General features: G+C 41.2%; 1 pseudogene; it reads left to right on the forward strand.

The window, feature by feature from the left end:
* Nucleotides 1–10,817: 10,817 nt before the first annotated feature.
* LOC142858483 (52 kDa repressor of the inhibitor of the protein kinase pseudogene) lies at nt 10,818–13,649 on the forward strand (annotated as a pseudogene).
* The last annotated feature ends 5,185 nt before the right edge of the window (nt 13,650–18,834 follow it).

Below are 18,834 nucleotides of genomic sequence, written 5' to 3' on the forward strand. Positions count from 1 at the left end.
TTAATGGAAATTTATTGTGGCCTAAAATAGTTTTATGGAGATCCTAAAATAAAAAATAAGAAAAGATTAATGGTGCTAAGTTGAAAGAATAGAAATAACTATGAAAAGTAGGCAAAACTAAGAAAGGCTGATTTCAAAGCACAGATATTTGTTCTTTCTTGAGCTATATTTAAGATGAAATATGTTTCCATTGCATCTCATTATATCTGTCACTGCTTTCTTGAAATCTTTTCTTGCCACTAATACAGTTTGCAGTTTATTTCATTGTTCTATTCTCTTTACTGTAGATGCCACCTTCTCTACCATTGTGCAGTGGTAGTGCTCCTTCAACCCCAAACAGTCAGGGCAAAAGTAACAAATTCCATGTAAGTCTATGACACAACCATCAGGAAATTCACATGTAATCTGTGAGATTATTTATATAATTTTAACTGTTTTGTATCTGTAATTTGGAGTGAATTATATGACCTCAAAATAGTAAAAATATTATTTCTAACAGCATATTTGGGACTACAAATTAAGAACCTATCTCAAAAATAATCATTTCTCAACTTTGTTTTATTGGCTTTTTAATTATTTGTTCCACAAATATATATATATATTTGGCATGAAAAACCATTGATACAACTAATTGATGTATAACAGCTTAGGTGTTGTCAAATTAACTCACTGGTTGTATCACTGAAATCTGTTAAATGAAATATGTGCGTTTGTGGGGATGAGATTGGGTGTCATTAGCACAATCATTATTTTTTGAGTTTTATGTATATTTATATGTGTGTGAGTAGACACAGCATCTGGAAGAGGGAATCAGTTCACCTGAAGCTAGAGTTTGTGAGCCACTCATGGGTTTTAGGAACCAATTTCTATGCTTTTGAAGAGAGCAAGTGTTCTTAGGAGCTGAACTTTTTCTCCAGGCCCTCCGAATCTTACCATGAAATAGATTTTTAATTTTTTCTTGTTTAAGCTAATGGATGGTTCAGAAATTAATATTTTCTTCATTGGACGTGTGTTAATGGACTGTGCGAAAATAAGTCTGAATTTAAGCTAAAGTATTGGTGATTTTCAAAATAATTCTAATAATAATAATTTCCTAAATGCTTTTTATTTGATGTATACTTGCTTAATCTATGCAATAGCTTATTTGGTTGTTTCTCTAATTGTGGAAATAAAGACTGAGAGTCCATGAGAAATTGTTCATCTTGCACAATGACATAAATACGAAACATAATAAAGACAGCACCCAGGACAGGGATTGTATCTGAGTTATTGGGGTATTTTACAGTCATACAGTGTTCTATTTGGAAGGAATCTCTGGCACTGATATTGTGTGGTGGCTTACAGCAGTAGTCCTGGCTGGCACTCAGGAGATGAAAGCAGGAGGATTAGAAGCTAAAATTCTCTTAGCTGTATAGCAAGTATAAAGGATATTAGTGGAAATGGTTTAGTGGACAAAATGCTTATGCAGTGAAAATCTGGGTTCTGCTTCCCAGAGCTACCAAAGAAAAGTGCTGTGGCTCTGAGTACCTGTAATACTAGTATGGGAGGCAGAGATAGACAAGGCAGATCCCAGGGGATTGCTCGATATTCCTTCCTGCTAAAATTGAAGGTAGAAGCCATTGAGGAAGACACCTAATGGCCTCCACATGTGCCAGTTTGGACAAACGCATCCCTCCCCTCCCCCAACAAGTGCATGCACACATATGCCACACAGAAATACAAAGACACACACACAAACACACACACACAAACAAACAAAATAAGCTAGTTTCAAGATAGCCTGGGGTACATGAGATTTCTCAAATGTGAGAAAAAAAATCCAGTCCAAGTGGGTTCTTCTAGTTATTGACTGTGTTCACCTAAATAATGGCCCTGTTGCCACAGACATGCATATCACCATCTTAGGGAGATGGCAATTATTACATGGAAAGGAAGAATCAGTTGGAAATGGAATTGAGATTGCTAATCATGTGATCTTTAAATAAAGAGATGACATGGGTTATCAGGATAGTTCCAAAATAATAGAGGTCATTGAGTGAGAAGGGGGAACCACAGTGAAACTAGAGAAGGAATTCTGACAAAGACTGAGTGGCTCTCCATTGACTTTGATTCTGCTAGAGAACAAGTAGCCAAGAAAAAAAGTTCCTTCATAAAATAGGACAAACGAAAAGCTGGGTTTTCTCTGAGAGCTTCTAGAAAAGCCACCCAGCCTTCCAGCACATTCTAGGAAATTAGCTCGGGGAAATCTACCTAAGACCTGTGACACTAGAGTCTGTGTTGTTGAACATACTGTGTTTACCGTAACTGGGTAGTGACAAGCAGAAGCTAATCCCTTGTTTTCTGTTCCCAGTGAAGCAAGAGACTACTTTCACTCAAGGACAGGAGTCATTCCACATGTTAGGAATGACTGTGGTGAGCAGGGAACTAGATCACTTGCCTGTATCTTTACATCAGATGGAGCAGCCTGGACTAAATCAGGCTATGTCCCCTATGCCTGGTCCAGTACAACAAAGAACTGCCAGTCTCCTGCTGTGACTGGTTAGAGCACTGGTGGAAGAGCAAGGCCTGCATCCCTCCTCCACTGCCTAGGGCAGAGGCACTTGAAGCTGTGGTCTCACCTTGTGCCCACCTCCATGTCAGCAGTCTGCTAGGGTAAGCCATGTGATATGGAGCCGAGCAGAGCTAGTCACCTGCTTTGTTCTATGAATTAGGTGGCTCTTTCCTTCAGGCCCCTGCCATGCTGTGCATGGCCTCAGTCTCTCCCGAACGGAAGGCCTGCTCCTTCCTTTAGGGCTCAGTCTTCAGCTCCTATGCAAGCCTGCTGTTCTTATCTTTGCAGTTTCTAACAGGAATTCATCCAAAACCAGGCAGCAGCCCTGAGGTCTCACAGGAGAACAGCAGAGCCCATAGGGAAAGATGTATTTGTATGGACTTATTGGACGCTTGGTCTTTTGACTGTTTGCTGCTTCGCTTTCCTGCAGGGCTGGGGATTGAACTCAGGGACTTCTCCTTATTCAAAGGAGTACTCTACTTGGCTACATCCATAAAGCAAACATCAGCCATCTTAATCACAGTGACTGCTGAATAAAGATTTGCTTAATACAAAAATAAAGGAAGAATGACAAGATATGACAAGCCAAAAGTGCATATTTACAGTTCATCAGAAACATAACTGTTATTTTTGTAAATGAACACTTTTATTTAATTTAATAATTTTTAATTAATTAATCTTTTAAAAAAGCAGTCGTTTCTCATTTTGTATACCAATCCAAGTTCCCACTCTCATCCCTCCTCTTGATCCCCCCCTTCCCTTCAGCCCACCCTGGAAGCACTGAGCTGAGCTCCCAAAGTCCAGTGGAAGACAGGGAGGAACGATAATAACTGTTGTTGTTAACATGAAATGGGGTTCCCATTGTTTTAGTTTGAATTCGTCTGATTAGCTGACTTGGAAGACTTCCACATGATTATTAGCTACTCGTATATAGGTTTTTGTGAATTATTTACTGACTGGGGAAAAATTACAGTACTCATTTAATTTCAGTTTTGTAAGCTTTGTTGAGAGAATAGCTATTAACCTTCTATTAGGGTGAATATTTTTATAAATATAATTTTCCACTTTGTGGATTGTTTTTAAAGTGCTTATAATACCATTTGAAGTACACATTTATTAAATATTTTGAATCAAATCTTCTGGGTTTTCACCTTTGTAATTTATTGTATTATTTTTACATGGTAATCCTTCTGAGTTTACTTCAGAATAATATGTGAAAGAAAATAAGAGAACCGACTTAGTTATGGCAACATTTGTTAGATAATCTTCCCTATAATTCATTTAGATGGTTTCTCCTCTCTCTTCCCCTTTGAAGAATTGAACAAAGACCTTGGAAGGAATTCAAGGCTGAGTACACACAAAGTGTATTTGGAGAAAAGAACTATTAGGAGGAGAGGAGCAAGAGAGATGGCTCAGTGGTTAAGAGCATTTCTAGGGGACCTGGGTTTGGTTTATAGCACCATCAGTCAGCTCGTATCTACTTGTAACTCCATGTTAAAGGGAAAGAAAGCCCTCTTGTGGCCCTCACAGGTACTCACACACATGAGGTATTTACTCTCCCAGATACACACACAGACAGATTAATAAGAACAATAAAAAGTAATTAAAAAGAAAACTGTAAGGTGGGGCTCTCGTTCTGTGATAGAGCACTTGCCCAGGTGAGTTCATCCTGGGTTCCCCCAAGCTGGTGCACAGCAGCAATGGCAGGAAGAACAAACTTTGAGGACTGAAATCCACTGTCACATTGCAGAAGGTTTCACGGAGTCCAGGCTGATCTCAGGTTTGCTGTGTCACCAACAACCATCTGGAACATCTTAGCCTCTGATTTCTAATTTGCAAGCTGGGAATGTAGGCATTACAGCAGCATCCAGTTTTACAGGATGACTAATTGTTAGGAGACTAATCCCAGGGCTTTGTGCATGCTAGGCAATTGTTCCAACAAGTGAGTTGTATCCCTAGATCAAATGTATTATTTTTCACTGACTGTAGATTTATTGAGGATGTAAGTATTATGCGTTTTGTTTAGAGATGTATGTGAGAAGTGTTTATATATGTGTGTAGTGTGTATGTATGTATGTGTACGTATGAACAATTTCAATTGTTCAAAGGGGAAGAGAGAAAGGAAAGACCATCAAAATGAATTATAGGGAAGATTTTCTCACAAATGTTGCATAACTAAGTCGGTTCTCTTAATTATTTTCTTTCACATATTACTCTGAAGTAAACTCAGAAGGATTACCATGTAAAAATAATACAGTAAGTTACAAAGGTGAAAACCCAGAAGATTTGATCCCAGAGAAAGACATCAAATGTCAATCCCAGTCTTATTCCTTTGAGACAGGGTCTTTTCTGAGCCTAGAGTGAGACTGGCATCCAGCAAGCCCCAGCCATCCTCCTGTCTCTCACCCTACTGTGCAATGTTACAGGTTAGTGAAGCCACACCCAGGATTTTAAACCACTGTTAGAATTTGCTTACACAGCAAGTGCTTTTACACACAGTCATTTCAGACATGAGCACTCCCTTCTTTGGATGTGTATGTGTCTATATGTCTTTCTCTGTATGTGTGTATTTTTCTCTGTGTATGTGTATGTATCTGTGTGTATGTGTGTATACCTCTCTGTATGTGTCTCTAGCTCTATGTATATGAATCTATATATATGTGTGTATATCTCTCTGTGTATGTGTCTCTGTGTTTGAATCTCTGTATGTGTGTGTGTGTGTATCTCTCTGTGTGTAGGTGTGTGTAACTGTGTGTATGTGTGTGTCTTTCTCTGTATATGTGTCTCTCTGTATGTGTATACATCTCTCTATCTCTCTCTCAGATGTTCTCAGCAGATGCCAGGGGAAGAGAGTGTATATCACCGTTTCATGGTGTATGCGTGGAAGTCCTTATTCTCACTATCATTTTTCTGTTGTTCTACTGACCCAGTATCACTCTCAATGGACATGGTTATTTTGGGGATCATTTAGTTTGGGTAGCTTATTTCACGATTTAGCATTTATATCCCTGAGAAAAATTTCATTTTAAAAATTTATTATTCACATTTTATTGGAGGCAAAGATAGTTTCAAGTTTGTGCTTTTCAAAGTCTATAGTTTCCCCTTTTCCCCACACCATATTTAATTTTACACTTTGTTCCACATGTCAAGATTTCCATAAATGTTTCTTTTGCATTTATCATTTAGCTGGCTGGCTGTAGTTTTTGTGGCATAATTTGGCGTTACAGTTCCCTAAAAAGTCAGATACTATGAAAATATTTAGAAACATAGACACAGCATGTTTGAGTTTTGTTTCTACTCTAACACTCAAGAGAAGGTAGATCACCTTCCAGTATAGTTGCTGAGCATAAGTGACTTGAGTGTTTAGCCTTGACTGGGATGTGCATATCAATACTCCACTGTCAAAGACACCGAGGACATGAAAGAGGGCACAGAAAGAATGTACGAGCTGAAGGGTGAGAAGCAGTGCTGTGAAAGACTGCCTTCTGGACACGACATGGCTGTCACTCATGTGCAGTGAGTATGATTACATGAATAAGATCACAACAACAAGATCAGTCAGCAGTCTGCTGCAGAAGGAAGTGAACTCAGTTGTTTACAAATAAATAAATACAGCAGAAGAGTGAAAGGGAAAAGGGAAGCGGGGATGCTGGGGATCTTGGGGAAGCACTGTTGGGCGCATTGTTGATGTAGACAAAATGGTCAAGGATTAAATGAAAGGTATTCTAGTTAAAAATGTCATAGCCACCTGTCACCTTCCATCCCATATTGTAGATAGCAGAATAGAGGAGGATGTGATGCTACCCTATATGAGAAAGCCACATCAATAATCTTTTTGCCAGAAACCAAATATGAGTGAGTACATCCCATGTTCCTCTTTTTGGGTCTGTCACGTTCCATCCCTTGTTGTAGATAGCAGAATTGAGGAGGAGGTGAAGCTGCCCTATATGAGAAAGCCACATCAATAATCTTTTTGCCAGAAACCAAATATGAGTGAGTACATCCCATGTTCCTCTTTTTGGGTCTGGCTTACCTCACTCAGGATAGTGTTTTTTATTTCTGTCCATTTGCATGCAAAATTCAAGAAGTCATTGTTTTTTACTGCTGAGTAGTACTTTAATATGCATATATTCCACACTTTCTTCATCCATTCTTCCATTGAAGGGCATCTAGGTTGTTTCCAGGTTCTGGCTATTACAAACAATGCTGCCATGAACATAGTTGAGCATATACTTTTGTTGTATGATAGGGTATCTCTTGGGTATATTCCCAAGAGTGGTATTGCTGGGTCAAGGGGTAGGTTGATCCTGAATAAAGGACATTGAGCCTATAATTCGTGATTCTAGAGAAGCTAAATAAGAAGGTGAACCCCCCCCCAAAAAAAACATATAGGCATCCTCCTGAATATTAACCTTCATCAGGCGATGAAAGGAGACAGAGACAGAGACTCACATTGGAGCACCGAACTGAAATCTCAAGGTCCAAATCAGGAGCAGAAGGAGAGAGAACATGAGCAAGGAACTCAGAACCGTGAGGGGTGCACCCACACACTGAGACAATAAGGATGTTGTATCAGGAACTCACCAAGGCCAGTTGGCCTGGGTCTGGAAAAGCCTGGGATAAAACCGGACTCGCTGAACATAGCAGACAATGAGGACTACTGAGAACTCAAGAACAATGGCAATGGGTTTTTGATCCTACTGCACGTACTGGCTTTGTGGGAGCCTAGGCAGTTTGGATGCTCACCTTACTAGACCTGGATGGAGGTGGGTGGTCCTTGGACTTCCCACAGGGCAAGGAACCCTGATTGCTCTTAGGGCTCACGAGGGAGGGAGACTTGTTTGGGGGAGGGGGAGGGAAATGGGAGGCGGTGGCGGGGAGGAGGCAGAAATCTTAAATAAATAAATAAATAAATAAATGAAAAAAATAATCTTTTTGCCAATTGAGAAAAACAAGCAGAGGTACTTTCAGAGCTAACAAATTGATATGCACAAAAGATGTCTGTGTCTGGAGAATAAAGCTATTTTATTTCTTTGTCATTAAATAATACGCTCTTTTATTTATTCTAAGTTGTGGGTCATTTTTTTTTTAATCTTAGAGCATTTCTCTGCATTGGGATAGAATTAAAATTACGGCAGTTTCTCCCCCTGGGCACTCTTCTCAGGAATTAAACTGTGCTAACAAAAGGATTTCATTTTCTCTCTATATTCGAATTTTACTGGAATTCAATTGTCGCCTCTCCTTTCTTTCTAGTGAACATCTCCAGAGTCTCCAGGAGTCCATTTTTCTTCTCGACTGCATTGATTTGCACACTTGAGCCATATTTTTCTTTTTAAGATTAATTTCTATCCACTGTAATTATAGATCAATGAGTTCTTTCTTCAGAAGATGATGATATGGTTGGGTCAGAAATGAACTTTTTTTGTAAATTTTTATAGGCATCCTTGACTTGATACTGAATTTTTTCTTTAGAAAATTTTTTCTTAGGATAATCCCTCTGAACTGTGAAATCAACAGTGAGAGGTTTGTGAGTGTTCAACCTTCTTTTTTTTGAGAATTAAATTATTATTATATTTTTATTGATAAAAGGAGAATAAAGAGAAGAAAAAAAAAAAACAAATTTCCACCTCCTCCCAGCCTCCCACCTCCCAGCCTGACTGGGTCTCTGAAAGTTCAGTAGAAAAAAAGAAATCTATCTCAGAAATCCAGGTGAGCCTGCACTACTGGTTTGTCTGTGGCTAGAAACCACCAGTCCTCCCATGTCTTGTACAAAGCTAAGTAATTTGACATGAGAGCCTGGAAGAAACTTGTGCCTTGAGGAAATTCTAGTGCAGTTGAAGCACAAACCTGACACTTTGCCTGTGGAAAAAAAACCTGGATTTAGGTATTTTGATGTGAATTCTTTTTCTTATGTATGTGTGTTGGGAGATGTTTGGAGGTCAAAAGTCAATTGTGGGTGTTGGTATTCACTGCCCACCTTGTATCACAATGGGGTCTGTTGTTGCTCACTACTGCAGAGCCTTCCAACTTCTTGTGAGTTCCTGGCTTTGCCTCTTGTCTCCCAGTAGGGGACTGATGAGATTATACACAGCTGTGCTACTGTAGCCTAGTTTTTACAAGGGTTCTGTGCATTCAAACCCCAGCCATTTGTCTGGTGCAGCAAAGAATTAACCAAATGAACCATTTCCTTATTCCAAGAATTATGTTTTTTGATTGAAGTGTTATTACCATTGTGATTATTACTTTGAATGGCTTATGTCAAGATACTTTGTCATGGCTCAAAAGATAAAACCTAAGTAGAACAAGTTGATTTCCTATAATGATGTAGTTTTATTTTAATTAATTCATTTTTAACTACTGTACATTTCTGTTTTATGGCTACCTTGAAGATTACAAAAATATAAATACTGCTAAATTTTGTTCAAGTGCTTGGATAACTATAAAGTAAGGATATGACAGAACAATACATTTTGAAATGAAAATATTAATTTATAAAGCAGTGAAATGTAGAGACATGTCCAAAACTCAATGTTCATAAGGCATTGAGAACATAGAGTCAGTCACCAGGGTGGTGGTGGCATATGCCTTTAGTCCCAGCACTTGGGCAGCAAAGAAAGGCAGATCTCTGAGAGTTCAAGGCCAGCCTGGTCTAAAGTTCCAGGACAAGCTCCAAAGCTACAGAGAAACCCTGTCTTGAAAAACCAAGAGAGAGAGAGAGAGAAAGAGAGAGAGAGAGAGAGAGAGAGAGAGAGAGAGAGAGAGAGAGAATATAGAGTCAGCAATGGAAGGAGGGAAGGAGAGGCTGACATGGAATTTCTGTGATGAGGTTGAGGGGTGGTAAGACAGGAACTGATAATACTGATATTTAAAGATAATGTCATCTATCCTGGGAAGTGATATTTGTGTAGGATTCACACACACACACACACACACACACACGTGCACACACACACGCACATACACACAGAGACAGAGGGGAGAGACTGACAGAGACAGAATATTCAAAGCCAACATTAGTACTAAACTAACAGTCCACTTGTTCCCAAATCTTAGGCACTTTAAGAAGTAACCAGGAAATGTCCATGCGTTTAGCAATTTGTTTTTCAAAGTACTTGGGGGACCAGTTATGACCTAGAACTATTTTTGGCAGTAACTGATAATTACTATTTTTGATTCATTAGAAAATTATCATTTTCTTTTACTGATATTAGGATAGCTACACCAGCTTGTGGCACATTACAGAATGGCAAACCTACTCGACGGTAAAAAATAATGACATCTTGAAATTTGAAGGCAAATGAATGGATCCAGAAAAAAAATATTGAGTGAGGTAACTCAGACACAGGAAGACAAATGTTATATGTACTCACACAAAAGTGGTTTTTAGACATAAAGCAATTAAAAACCAGCCTACAATCCACAACCCCAGAGAACCTAGACAACAAAGGGACACTAAGAGAGACATACATGGATCTAAATAGGAAGGAGAAAAAGACAAGATCTCCTGAGTAAATTGGGAGTGTGAAGATTATGGGAGAGGTAAGAAGAAGAAGGGAGGATAGAAGGGAAGAAGGGAGGGGAAAGGAAAAAATGTATACTGAAAGAAAACAATAAAAAAGAAAATTATCCCCCATGTCTAGAAAAACAAAAAAATACGACATAATATTAGAGACACGTGATTATGAAAAAATGTGATAATTAGCTCGGGTGAGCACACACATGGACAAGAAAGATGGAAGACAGACAAACAATGTCCAAGTAACAAGGTAGTAACAGACACTCCTCTATGTCCTCTGCATCAGTTCCTACCTCCAGGTTCCTGCCTTGAGTTCCTTCCCTGACTTCCCTAGATGATAAACTAAAATTTGGAAGATGAAATAAACCCTTTCTTCCTCCAGCTGATTCATCACAATAACAGAAACCCTAAGTAAGATCAAAATTGGTACAGGTTGTAGAGCATTGCTGTGATAGATTCTGCCATGTGTTTTGGGGCAGGATTGTCAAAGAACTTTGGAGCTTTGGGCCAGGAAAGCCATTGAGATCTCAGAGTTCAGTGGGCTTTTCTGTGGGAGCTTAGAGCGGAAGAGTGTTGGGAGCAGTGCAGACGATGGAGGCATAGCTCATGAAGCTTTACAGGCAAGCTAAGAGTCAATTAGGGACAGTAAGAACCACTGCTAAAGCGAAACCTTGGCTTTTCTGGGACAATCAATACTTGTCAGCTAGAGCTGAAGAACCACCTGTGGTTAAGAAGATACCAGCACCCTCCCCGGCCCCGCGGGGCGGCTGTGCTGCTGCCCTGACGAGGCGGGGAGGGGAGGGCTGGACCGGCCGGTGGCGGGACGACCATGCCGAACTTCTGCGCCGCCCCGAACTGCACACAGAAGAGCACGCAGTCCGACCTGGCCTTCTTCAGGTTCCCTCAGGACCCGGCCAGATGCCAGAAGTGGGTTGAAAATTGTAGGAGAGCAGACTTAGAAGACAAAACCCCCGATCAGCTAAATAAGCATTATCGACTTTGCGCCAAACACTTCGAGACCTCTATGATCTGTCGAACTAGTCCTTACCGTACAGTTCTTCGAGATAATGCAATACCAACAATATTTGACATCACCAGTCATTTGAACAACCCACATAGCAGACACAGAAAACGAATAAAAGAGTTGAGTGAAGATGAAATCACAACACTGAAGCAGAAAAAAATTGAGGAAGCTTGTGAACAAGAACAGGAAACTAACAACACTGCTCAGAACCCCAGTGCCGAAACAGGGAACCAGCAGGATGGAAACGTGTTGCCTCTCACCCTCGAAGAGAAGGAGAACAAAGAGTACCTCAAGTCGCTGTTTGAGATCCTGATTCTCATGGGGAAGCAGAACATACCCTTGGATGGGCACGAGGCTGATGAGGTCCCAGAAGGCCTCTTCGCTCCAGACAACTTTCAGGCCTTGCTGGAGTGCCGGATCAATTCTGGAGAAGAGGTCCTGCGGAAGCGATTTGAGACCACAGCGGTGAACACGCTCTTCTGCTCTAAAACTCAGCAGAGACAGATGCTGGAGATCTGCGAGAGCTGCATCCGGGAGGAGACGCTCAGGGAAGTGAGGGACTCACACTTCTTCTCTATCATCACGGACGACGTGGTGGACGTAGCAGGAGAGGAGCAGCTGCCCGTGCTGAACAGTGAAGAGCGAGGGAAAGAACTGAAGGAGATCTGCCATTCCCAGTGGACAGGCAGGCACGACGCCTTTGAGGTCTTGGTGGATCTCCTGCAAGAGCTTGTTCTGTGTTTAGATGGCATAAACAGCGACACGAGTATCAGGTGGAATAACTGCGTAGCGGGGCGAGCGTTTGTCCTCTGTAGCGCAGTGACAGACTTTGATTTCATCGTTACCATTGTTGTTCTTAAGAATGTGTTATCTTTTACAAGAGCCTTTGGGAAGAATCTCCAGGGACAAACCTCGGATGTCTTCTTTGCAGCCAGCAGTCTGACTGCAGTACTTCATTCGCTTAACGAGGTGATGGAGAACATCGAAGTTTATCACGAGTTATGGTTTGAGGAAGCCACAAACTTAGCAACCAAACTTGACGTTCAAATGAAACTCCCAGGGAAATTCCGGAGGGCCCAGCAAGGTAACGTGGAATCTCAGCTGACCTCGGAGAGTTACTATAAAGACACCCTCAGTGTTCCCACGGTGGAGCACATTATTCAGGAGCTGAAAGATATATTTTCTGAGCAGCACCTCAAAGCTCTGAAATGCCTGTCCCTGGTCCCCTCGGTGATGGGGCAGCTCAAGTTCAACACCTCAGAGGAGCACCATGTCGATATGTACAGAAGTGACCTGCCCAACCCTGACACGCTCTCAGCCGAGCTGCACTGTTGGAGAATCAAGTGGAAGCACAGAGGGAAAGACATTGAGCTCCCGTCCACCATCTACGAAGCCCTGCATCTTCCGGACATCAAGTTTTTCCCCAATGTGTGTGCCTTGCTGAAGGTCCTGTGTATTCTCCCTGTGATGAAAGTTGAGAATGAGCACTACGAAAACGGACGGAAGCGTCTCAAGGCATATCTGCGGTACACTTTGACAGACCAGAGGTCAAGTAATTTGGCTTTGCTTAACATAAATTTTGATATAAAACATGATCTGGATTTAATGGTGGACACATACATCAAACTCTATACAAATAAACCAGAGCTTCCTACGAATAATTCGGAAACCATTGAAAATGCCTAAAAGATTTCTGAAATGACTGTCGTCTTTGTGTTGGCCTTTTGGAAGAAAAGCGTAAGGTATAGTGGGTCAGTTAACAGCGGGTACCGCGAGACCTCCAGTCAAGTGCGCTGTTGGTAACCCATGTATTTGCTCCTGTTTGAACTCTCATGCTCTCCGTACCTGTCTGTTATAGGAGTTGGCACCGGGAATGTCAGAATGCCTCCCTGCTGTGGGACTCGGGAACTGCTTTAAAGTTATTTTAGACGTAACATTATCATTATGGATTCAGTTGTCAAGGTGGTGTGTTATCAGGCCTTTGAAAAATGAATTTGTGAGAGATACATTTTATAATGTATTATGATGAAGTGTACACCATTGACTTTTGACCTGTAGGAGTTATGGGTGCTTAAAATTTGTGGTAGCAGCACTTGGAAGGCAGAGGCATGAGGATCACAAGTTTTAGTCCAGCCTGGGCTACACAGTGGGACTGTCTCAAAAAAAAAAAAGAGCAAGGGCCGGGGATAGCTCAGTGGAGCACTTGCTGAGCATGTGCAAGCCCAAGCCTCAGGACTGCGCAGCAGAGAAGAAAGCAACAGAATCCAACTGCACAATGAGCAGCCCAGGAGTTACAGAGTCTGTGAGCTCAGCAAGCAGCTTTCAGTAGTCTGTGCAGGACGGAAGGACCTCAGAGGAGCGAGTGAACGGCAGAGCCAGGAACTGTCAACCCACTTGGTTGTTGCTGTTTACATTCCTTTGCCGAGCCCACATTTCCATAGCCCTTTCCACAGGTAAATTCACTTTTGCTCTGCGGTGAAGACAGGCAAAGGCCACCAATACAGGCAACCGATTTGTCTGTTTTCTTGTCTTTTGTGATTATGTCTACCACCATGTCTTAATTTATAAGCAAAACCTTCAAAAATAAATGTTTTGTGGTTTATCTAAAGAGTAATACAGAAAATATTACCGTTATTTTTGGTGAATAAAATCAATTTTGTACAGTTTATTTCAATCTAAATAAAATGTAAATTTTGTTTAAATTTCAAAAAAAAAAAAAAAAGAAGATACCAGCACCCCTGACGTTTTCTGGAAAGTGTTTCCTCAGGGTAAGCAAACAGAAGCTGTGGTCCAGAGGGGAGAAAACTTTAACTTGTGTTAGCAAGCAATTGTAAAAATCTGTAAAAGTGTCCTGATGGAGGAAGGTCATTGGCTAATAAATGAACTGCCTTGGCCCATTTCATTGGTTAGAAGATAGGTGGGAGGAGTAAACAGAACAAAACGCTGAGAGGAAGAGGAAGTGAGCTCAGACTCGACAGCTCTCCTCTTTGGGCAGACGCCTCAGAGAGACGCCATGTTCCCTGCTCCAGGGAAGATGCACGCTATGAAGCTCCGACCCAGGATGGACTTAGGCTAGAATCTTCCCGGTAAGACCGGTGCTATACAGATGATAAGAAATGGGCTAGTCCAGGTGCGAGAGTTAGCCTAGAAGAGGCTAGGTAGAAATGAGCCAAGCAGTGTTTAAATGAATACAGTTTGTGTGTTGTTATTTCGGGACAAAAGCTAGCCGAGCAGGCGGCTGGGGGTTGGGGACGCAGCCCCACCGCTCTTATTACTACAGTGTCCTAGATCATAATGGTTTTGAAGGCATAACACAGGCATGGAGAGCAGCTAAGGCTCATAAGACAGGGGCAGAGTCACTCAAGAAAGCCTAGGAAAGGCTATTGGTGAAAGTTTAGGCAACTTGTAGCAGGACAGGAGAATCATCATTTCAGAGTTGGCAGTGCTAAGCCATGACTGCCAAGGACAGCAGAAGCTGTGGAGTGGAGTCAGCTTGGAGCCCATGTGGTGTACTCTGTGGGCTGGGCAAGCCCTTTGAGTTCAGAAAGTCCTTCATCTTAATTCTGAGCCTCATTACCACCAAACACCTAAAATGATTTCTTACCTGTAGTTTCTTGACTATTCCTTTTATGAATCCACCCCCGCTTCTATGTAATAGGAGTTGGGGAAATATGGTTTTGGATTGCTGCAGAGGCTAAAGGCCAACATCAGATACCTTTCTTCCTCTCTCGCCATTTTATTTTTGGAGACCAAGTCCCTCATTGAACTTGGAGCCTGCTGATTCAGATATACTGGGCTAGCCGAGGATCCCCAGGAATACTATCTCTGTCCTTCCATTGCTGAGATTACAAACACAGCACACCTGGCTGTTGAACACAGGTTCTGGGTCTCCAACTCAGGTGCTTATGCTTACAAAACAAAGTCTTTTTCTGATTACATCATCTCTTTGGTGCCTACACACCTCTCATTTTAGTATTCCTTGGCCCCACCTCTCTGTACTTGTGTGAATGAACATTCATAATGTTTTTGATTAACAATGTCACAAGATGGAGGGACAGCTAATAAATCAGTAAAGCAAACTTCTGCGATCTTGAAAGCTCCTCTCATGAGTGGGTGGCATTTAGAACAGCAGACCAAGTAGGGGAGACTTTCCTGGAATGTGGATGGGACCTTGTGAGAGGATATACTTCTGGGTGGAAACAAAAACAGGAAGAAGACAGAAGATCAACACACTTGACCCTTCTTGAGCAGGCAGGCTTGTGCTACTGTGGACAGAGGATTCCAGGTTCTCGGCCCCAGAAGTGCAGAAATGCATGCGTGGCCTTTTAGCGAGCACTCCAGGCTTTGGCCTCACCCTGGGGCTGCATCAGTGTGTGCTTTCTTTTGTTTTAAGTCTTCTAGCTTCTTATATCGAGCAGCTGCTAGATGTCCTGGCTCACTAGCATGCAGATGGTCATTGTGGGACTATATAGTCTCTGATCATGTATGCCAACTTAATAAATCCCTTCATAATTATATATATATATATATATATATATATATATATATATATATATATCCAATTTGTTGCATTCTCTAGAGGGCACTTATTAACATAGCTCTGTTTTATATTCCTCCTGTGGAAAAAATTTTTCATAGAGATTTCTATCCAGACTCAGCCAGTTCCCCCTACAATTCCAAAGTAGCTTGTCTTTGTGTATGTGTACATGTTTGTGTGTGTACAGATGCACTTATGTATACTAATGTGCTTGCTTGTATATAGCATCCAGAGATTAACTTCAGGTAGCATTCTCTAGGAGTTGTCCCTCACCCCCTTTTTTTTGATATGGGGCTGTATGATTTTCATTGATCTGGAAGTCACCAGTTATTCTAGGCTGGTTGACCAATGCACCCCAGTGATCTCCTATTTCTCCATTCCTATGACAGGGATTATAAGTGTATACCATCATGGATTTTTACCTGGATTTTGGAGATTTAACTAGTATCCATATGCTTGCCTGGCAAGCATTTTACCGAATGAGCCATCTCCTTATCCCAGCATAGCTATCTTCTGGCTAGGTCCCTGTGTTTCTTTTGCCTAGCCAAAGATGCTGTTCAATGGCTAAGAAGCCATGAGAAAAAATTAAAGACAGTAGGGGTTAATTTGGCTTTCAATGTATAGACATACACTAAACATACTGCTTAATCACAGATGCTCATCTTGAGTGACACACTTTCAGACAGTTGCGCATGTTACACTTTCAGTTTTAACATCACCATAAAACAACCAGCTGGGAATCATAGGGAAAGAGAAGACGTATATCTCCATAACAGAGACTCATCCCATGGGCTGTCTCCTGTGACACTGCTTTCTTGGCTTGTGGACATCACAATAAACAGACAAGTTAACAAGGGGACCTTTGCAGCTTCCTTGTCATTTTCACATCAAGGCCCTTACTTCCTTAATATTCTACAAACGTGGTCTGTGATTATGCCTGAGTTTGAAGGATTGTTGCCATGAAAACATATGCTAATTATAACACAGAAAACTGGGATTAGGAAAGTAATGCAAGGGTGAATACATGCTACAAAAGTCCTGGGAAGCAGGAGGGAAGAGGTATGTGGTGTTCTGCCATATGCCACCTGCTCCCCAGAATTCACACTCACATCCAGTCATCATTGTGTTATGATCACTTAATTTACCTTCCCCAGTAGAATGTGATTTTTATAGTTCAAGAACTTTCCATGATCTCTATTTTCTGCCTACGAGAGAGAGAGAGAGAGAGAGAGAGAGAGAGAGAGAGAGAGAGAGAGAGAGAGAGAAACTTGGGTGTCCAAACTTTCCTACTCCCCTTTTCACCTTATGTATTTAAATTTCAAAAAAATCATAAGTATCAGTGTTTTGCCTGTATGTATGTCTGCACACCACATATATGCCTTGTACCATTAAGTGTCATAAGAGGCCATTGGATCCCCAAGAATTATACTTGCAGATGGTTGTTAACCAGCATGTGAGTGCTAAGAATTGATCCTGAGTCCTCTGAAAAAGCAACCAGTATTTTTAACCACTGAGCCATCTCTCCAGCCTTACTTTCAACTTTGAGACAAGACTTCTCTTCTTGCTCATTACTGAATATGTCTGGCTAACTGCCTCATGTCCTGTTTTTATCACCCATCTCTCCATGCAGCACAGGGGTTAAAAATGTGTGTACTACTTCATCTACATTTTACATGGGTCCAACAAGCACTTACCCATGGACCCATCTTCACAGTTCTCATCTTACAACTTAGCATCAAATCAGCTGCTTTAGTGTTGTTTTGGATACAACATGGTCTTTTAAGCAAGTAAATAAACTAAATTTCTTTGTTCATTGAACTCATGTTTTATTGAGCCTTGCACATTTGTCTCTAAAATGTGGTTATTTACATAAAAAAAACCCAAAATATTGAGACGTCTTTTGGAGCTTACATTTTATTAAAGGAGTTTGTATCAGGTCCAAAGAAAATCCCAATTCCCCCAAGCTCCAAAAGGCAGTCTAAATATCAAGAAATGAGCTCAAACTAGAATATAAGGTGATTGATGGCAATTAGATAAAAGCCAGATTCCCCAGGAACTTGTGAAACCATTACAGTCTGCCAGAAGCAGCCATTTCCCTTCCCTCTGGTAGAAGGGACACATGGCTACCTATGGCCATATCAGCATATCAAAACACTTGCCCTCAGTATCACAGATACTTGTAAATACATTTCAAAGTCCATACTAGCTAGCATCCTGGCCCTTCTCTCTACCTCCTCTACCCTAAATCCTTTCAGTTCATGGGCTTCTCTCCCCCAGCTACTCATCCTTCTAATAACCCACCATTCTCTGCTCTTGCTGTTTTTACTATACTCTCTCTATCCCATGCTATTCTCCCCTCTCTCACAGTCTACCACTCAAGTCATATCAACTTACTTCTCTCTCTGTTCTGGACTCTTCCAGATGCCTCTGAATACCTTTTCTCTTTTCTTAATAGTAAAACCTTCTCCTTAGCCATACCATGGACCAGTCATGTTGGTAGTTTCTTTAATGCTCCCCCTCCATACAGATAGATAACATATTAATAATCATAAAGAGCAATACTTTTTATAGTATTTTTATAGATGACTTTAGATGTGGAGGAAATAGGTAATAATAAAAATAAGGTTATATCAACCAGGTTAATGCTGCTACCAGAGATCTGCTACAGATTGTCACCTCTATTATCTTCATCATCACCAGTCTTGTGTGAAGGGATGTGTGGGGGCATTTAGGTGTGTGCAGGTACATGTCTGCACCTGCATGTGAAAGCTAGAGGGCCAATTCAGGTATCATTCCTCAGGAGCTGCCCCATGTTTTAACTCAGTGTCTCTTGCAGGGGCCTGAAATTGACCAGTTTAACTAGGATGGCTGGTCTGTCTCCACATCTCTGGAACAAGAATTACACGGGACCCAGTCACACTTCATGTTTGTATAGAAAGCACTTCACTGACTGAATTTTCTCTCCATCTAAACAACTATGTTTTAAAAGACTTCTGAAGACTGTGGGTTTAAGGTAAGAAAAGAAGAGTGTGCTATTAAGGTATTTCAGGTCATCAGTAAGTAGGCATATATGACATGATAGAAGTGGAAGTGAGGGAAGGCTGCAGAATCCAACAGGGACATTCTGAATAGAGAGAGTAGGAACCCCAAGTGCATCAGGTCAGATCATCAAAGAAGAAAGGCTCAAAGTTCCTGCTTTGAGTAAA

This window comes from Microtus pennsylvanicus, chromosome 10 (genome assembly GCF_037038515.1).
Source record: "Microtus pennsylvanicus isolate mMicPen1 chromosome 10, mMicPen1.hap1, whole genome shotgun sequence".
Lineage (NCBI taxonomy): Eukaryota > Metazoa > Chordata > Mammalia > Rodentia > Cricetidae > Microtus > Microtus pennsylvanicus.